General features: G+C 45.2%; 1 long non-coding RNA gene across 1 annotated transcript in view; it reads left to right on the top strand.

The window, feature by feature from the left end:
* Nucleotides 1–1,336: 1,336 nt before the first annotated feature.
* Nucleotides 1,337–6,000, top strand: part of LOC129061048 (uncharacterized) — a 29,362-nt gene continuing 24,698 nt past the window's right edge. The window contains exons 1-2 of the long non-coding RNA XR_008528014.2: nt 1,337–1,525; nt 5,484–5,595. This is a non-coding gene — a long non-coding RNA (uncharacterized LOC129061048). The remainder of the gene's footprint in view (nt 1,526–5,483; nt 5,596–6,000) is intronic.

Genomic DNA, 6,000 nt, shown 5'->3' with positions numbered 1-6,000 from the left:
GGATTCACTCTTCTTCTTTTCCCCAGCAACTTGTATCCATATGAGTCCTAAGACCCTCCCCATACAGCTGCCACCTTCCTTAGTGGTCTCCTGGGAAAGATGGTATTTGATGACTGATAATGCTCAGTGGGTTACCCTCCAAGAGATGTTTACTTTTAAGAGCTCAGCATAAAGTTAGTTAGCTCAAAATAACAAACCTATAAGGATTCCTGTCAGAATCCCCAAGTGCCTGGCACCTAGTAGGTGCTCAAGAAATACTTAGTAAGTGATAAATGGAGGGGATTTCAGGCACTGTTGTGAATTCCTGAGGGGCATCCTTAGGCCTGGGGACTTTCCTGGGACCATTCCAATCACCCCACAGAGGGTGCTTTCCTGTTGCAGCTATTCAGAAGGCCCACCCTGAGCAAGGGCTCCAAACCAGGATTTCCTTCAGGGTTGGGGCCGACTCTAGTGGCAGCTTTAGGAGCTTCCTCGCTTCACAGTGCTTTAGCTAAAGCTCTGTTTGGGAAGACTGGGGTCCCAGGGGGAGTAAGAGAGAGCTCACCACTTAAGTCATTTATACTTTGGCTGCCCAGACCTGAAAAAATGCCCTTGGGACTGATCCTGAAGTGCGGAAGGATAAGTCAAATGGCTTAATAGATCCTGGCAGCTTCGGAAAGGACTAATGGCTCAGCATTAATTGGGTACATAGAGTGCAGATGAATCTCTGAAAAGGTATTTCAGATTTGCCTGTTCAGCTTTCACTGGCTTCAAAGCATCACATCAGTCGACTCCCAAACGATGCTGATTATTAAAGAAATGTGAATACTGGATATTTGCATCAACCTTCATATTCCTGGTGCCCTTGTTTATCCCCTGAGCAACAAACTGAATACCACTATGTGGCAGAGATTGTGCAGGGGGCTAGGGATAGATGAAGTTCCTGTCCCTGTCCCCACATGCCTTTATTCTGGAAGGCAGAGGTTGGGAATTTGAAAACAATGAGACAGCTGCTGGGTTGGAGGTCGATCCCAGGAAGACACAGAGGAAGGAGGAGGCTGGGGCTCCGCCTGGGTGGTAGGTGGCAGTGGAGGCTTCCTGGGTGGGTGGGGACTGGGGCATATGCCAGGCCTCCAAGGCAGGCAAACAAAGGCTCTGGCCGAGGGAGCAGCATGTGACTCATGCAGGGGGTTGGATGGGGAGCACACATGAGCTGGAGGGAGGAGGAGGGGGCTGGGCGAGGTAGGCAGGAGTCAGATAATGAAGAGCCAATGGGCTCTCAGGGGAGCATCTGCCTGCACTGTGATGTGACGGTGAGTCACCGCAGGACCAGAATACAGACATGACATGTGCGGCTTTGGGCTGTAAAAAAAGACACCACTGAGAGTACAGAAAACACCTGTGAGAGAGGCTGGCATCCAGGGCGGGAAATCTCTTTTGAGGGCGTGAACCAGGATATGAAGCAGCATTTGAATTCTTGCTGCTCTCTTCTGGAGCAGTGGGATATTGGGCAGTTCACTTAACCTCTCTGAGCTCCTTCCTCAAGGTGAGGAGAAAATGAAAAGATGTCTAAAAAAGAGTATCTCAGGCACTTTGGTAGTAAGTGACACAGAGAAAACAATCTTCTATTTTTATTTATTTATTTATTTATTTTTTGAGACGGAGTCTCACTCTATCCCCCAGGTTGGATTGCAGGGGTGCCATCTTGGCTCACTGCAACCTCCACCTCCCGGGTTCAAGTGATTCTCTTGCCTCAGCCTCCTGAGTAGCTGGGACCACAGGTGCACCACCACCACCCCTGGCTAATTTTTGTATTTTTAGTAGAGATGGGGTTTCACCATGTTGGCCAGGCTGGTCTCAAACTCCTGAACTCAAGTGATCTGCCCACCTCAGCCTCCCAAAGTGCTGGGATTACAGGTGTGAGCCACTGCGTCTGGCCCAGAAAACCATTTTGAACAAGCTCGTCAAAAGGAAGAATTTATGGGTAATCTCCTGTTGCCCTGGAAGAGGCAGGGCTATGGAGGCCCTCAGGGTGGCAGAAACAGCTGCTTCAGGAGGCTCTCTCTCCATCCTTCACACTCCTGCTGCCCTCCGAGCACTGGTGCCATATTCCTCCCTGGAAACATGGCCAGCTACTGTTCACACGCCACAGATCACAGAGCTTCAGCACTTTCTGTAGTCTCTTTCTGTAGTTTCCGGTGGACAAGTCCTGGAAAGAACTTTGATTGGCCAGGTTGGGGCTGGGTGCTCTTCCATTGACTAGTCAGTTTGGACAGTGGGCAAAATATCATGACTGACCCAACTCAAGCCTTGTGTCCCCACTTCAGTCAATTAAATACGACCAGGGGAGCAACAGTTTAGAAACTGTGATGGCTCCCACTGAGAACACAGGATTGTAGTGTGGAAAGAGTATTTCCTAAACGTATGGGTGCTAGGGGGTTGCTATGGGCTGAATGTTTGTAGGCCCCTAAGTTTGATACACTGAAGCCCTAAATCCCAAAGTGCTGGTGTTAGGAGTTGGTGCCTTTGGTGGTAATTAGGATTCGATGAGATCTTGGCTGGTATCCTCAAAATGGGATTTGCACCTTTTTAAGAAGAGGAAGACAGAGATTTCCTCACATACACCAATGAAAGGTCATAAGAGAACACAGTGAAAAGTCATCTATAAACCAGAAAGAGGATCTTGCAAGAACCATATCTGCCAGTACCTTGATCTTGGACCTCCCAGCTCCAGAATTGGGAAATGAACATCTGTTGTTTAAGCCACCCAGTCTATGGTATTTTTATAGTAGCTCAAGCTAAGACAGAGGTGCAATCCCAGAAAATGAGAGATGCTGGGTAGATAAAACTGGATCAGCATTACAAAACACTTTGTAGATGTAAAACATTATACAAATATTAGATATTGAGGATATTGTTCCCTCTTTGAGAGTGGTACTTCTTTGGATTCATCTCTCTAGTTTCGGTGTGTAGAATAGTTACTGACACATAGTAGGGACTTTGTAACACATGGTACTGAGTTAGTGAATGCCACAGATTGAATTAGTGGATAGTCAGTGGACAGCATAACAGGCAGAGGAATCCGACTTTATTAGAGATTAGGTTCCAAAGTCCACACAGGCTGGGCACAGTGGCTCATGTCTGTAATCCCAACACTTTGGGAGGCTGAAGCAGGAGGATTGCTCGAGCTGAGGAGTTCAAGATCAGCCTGAGGAACAGAGCAAGACCCTCTATCTATTAAAAAAACATTTGAAAATTGTTTTAAAATTAGCCGAGTGTGGTGGTGCACACCTGAAAAGCTCCAGCTGCTTGAGAGGCTAAGGCAGGAGGATTGCTTGAGCCTAGGAGGTCAAGGCTGCAGTGAGCCATGATAGTGCCACTGCACTCCAGCCTGGGCAACAGAGCAAGACCCTGTCTCAAAATAATAAATAAATAAGATGTGGAAATCACATGTAATCAACATAACCCTTGAAAACTCCCTAGGGAGGTGCCATGTTGAAAAACACATACCATCACTCAGTAAGTCTGATAGAACCATTTTTTCCTCCAGATTGGAACACATTGATGTTTCCTGTGGTCAAACACCAGAGGAAGCAGTTGGCTTTTATTTAAGCATGATGTTTTATAAGAAAATACATTAACAGCTGAATCTCATTTAGCATGGGGAGATGCTCAGGAGGAAACAGAAGGTTCACTTCTCCCATCTCAGGCTCTCTCTGGACTGGGCTCATTGAGTTGAATGGCAGGTGGACTTGCTTGTGTTCAGTTTCATATTCTCTTGTTTACTTATTTGTACAGTGTATGGTGCTCGTCTTCTAGAATGTGCATACATTGAGTTAGGAGGCCCGTCTGTTCTGGTCACTACAGACTCTCCAATGCCTATCATGGTGCCTGGCATAGTAGGCCCTCAATAACTACATATCAAAGGAATGATCTACTGCACAAAGCACCATACTTGGTACTGAAGAGGTGGGATGAGATCTGTGAAACTAGCTTTTCCTTGGGGCATGGCCAGCCTAATAATAAGGGAGGTAAAATATGAAATGCCTGAAGAGACGTGCAATGACGATAGCACCCAGCTGGAAGTGTCAGTAAATAACAGAAGAAAAAGTTCTGGTGGACTCTCAGATGAAGTAGGACCTACCTCTAGGGACCATCCTGACTTTTGCTCGAACTCCCTCCTGTGTGCTTCTCCATTCATCCAGAGACGTTTTTGCTTTTCTGTAGCCTGGGCCAAGTGTTTACTTCAAATATGTGCTGGTACCTGGAGCTAGCTGCTTTGTGACCCATTTGCTCAGGGATGTGCCTCAGTAAGGAGGCATGGCAATTAGGTCTGGACTTGGTGACCCCTAGGGGGAAACGGTCTTACATTCCTCCTCCCAACTGCCTGTCTACCACTGCTTTGTGGAGTAGGACTTCATTCAGGCTGTCCCAGCTCTCACCTGAGTGTCCTAATTCCACAGCAGAGCTACTGGGGACGGTCACCACCTTTGTCCTCATGAACCTGCCCATCTGAGGAGCAGTTTCTTCCTCTTCTGCTCTTTCAGGCAAGAGAGGAAAAAAAGGCCACCCTCCCTGTCTGACCTGCTCTGGTCTGGGAAGAATTTCTCTGCTAGTGGCTTTAGACTCATGTCCTGATGGGGATCATGTAATTGGAATCTCAGGTCATGGCCAAAGTGGACAGATAGTCAGTGCATGAAGGGAGGCAGCTAACTCATTCACTTGACTGCCACGTCATGGATAGTTCACATGGAATATAAAATTTATTTTGTTTTACTGAGGAAAAGTTAAAGCATGCATACATAACCACCATACGTAGCAGACATTCCTCCAGACTTTTGAAAATTCTCTATGTATTTATCAATATACATGCATCTTAGTCCATTTTGGTTGCTGTAACAAAACTACTATGGCTTATAAACAACTGAAATTTATTTCTCACAGTTCTGGAAGCTGGAAAGCCCAAGATCAAGGTGCTGACAAATTCACTGTCTGGCGAGAGCCCTGCTTCCACACAGACTGTTGTAACCTCACATGGCAGAAAAGGCAAAAAATCTCTCTGGCGTCACTTTTATAAGGACACTAATCCCATTCATCAGGGTTCTACCCATATGACCTAATTACCTTCCAAGGCCCCACATCCTCATATCATCACGTTGGAGGTTAGGATTTCAACATATGAATTTTGAAGGTATGCAAACATTCAGCCTATAACAACATACAAATACGAGAATGGGATTATATGATAATTTTGTAACCTGATTTTTTTCACTTTTACTATATCATAAACATCTTTCCATGTTAAAAATACAGAATTGTCACATTATTTTTTATGTCTACATAATATTCTATTGCATGGGTGTACCATAATTTATTTAATAGCATCCTATCATTAACCAGTTAGTTGTTTACCATTTATTATTATTATTATAGGCAATGCTGTAATAAAATCTTGTACATACTAGCATACATTTGTTTGACAATTTTCTTTATTTTTTTTTAAGACAGGGTCTCACTCTGTTGCCTAGTCTGGAGTGCAGTGGAATACTCATAGCTCACTGCAGCCTTGAACTTTTGGACTCAAGTGATTCTTCTGCCTCAGCTTCCAGAGTAGCTGTAAGTACAAGTGCATGCCACCACATATGGCTAATTATTTTTATTTTTTTGTAGAGACAGGGGTCATCCTATGCTGCCCAGGCTGGTCTTAAAGTCCTGGCTTCAAGTGATCCTCCCGAAGTGTTAGGATTACAGTGCCAGGACTTGATAATTTCCTTAGAAGAATTTCCCGGAAGATTATCAAATTGAAGGGTATGCACATTTTAATATTGCATCAATTTACATTTTTTTTCTAATTCACTTTAAAAAAAAAAAGAGAGAGAGATAGGGGTCTCTCTATTTTGCCCAGGCTGGTCTTGAACTCCTGGGCTCAAGCAATTCTCCCATCTCAGCCTCCCAAGTAGCTGGAACTACAGGTGCATGCCAATGGGCCCAGCTATAATCTACATCTTGCCAACGATGGAC

This window comes from Pongo abelii, chromosome 7 (assembly GCF_028885655.2).
Source record: "Pongo abelii isolate AG06213 chromosome 7, NHGRI_mPonAbe1-v2.0_pri, whole genome shotgun sequence".
In the NCBI taxonomy this organism is placed as follows: domain Eukaryota; kingdom Metazoa; phylum Chordata; class Mammalia; order Primates; family Hominidae; genus Pongo; species Pongo abelii.
The sequence above is the reverse complement of the archived record's forward strand: the minus strand, read 5'-3'. Positions and strand labels throughout refer to the sequence as shown.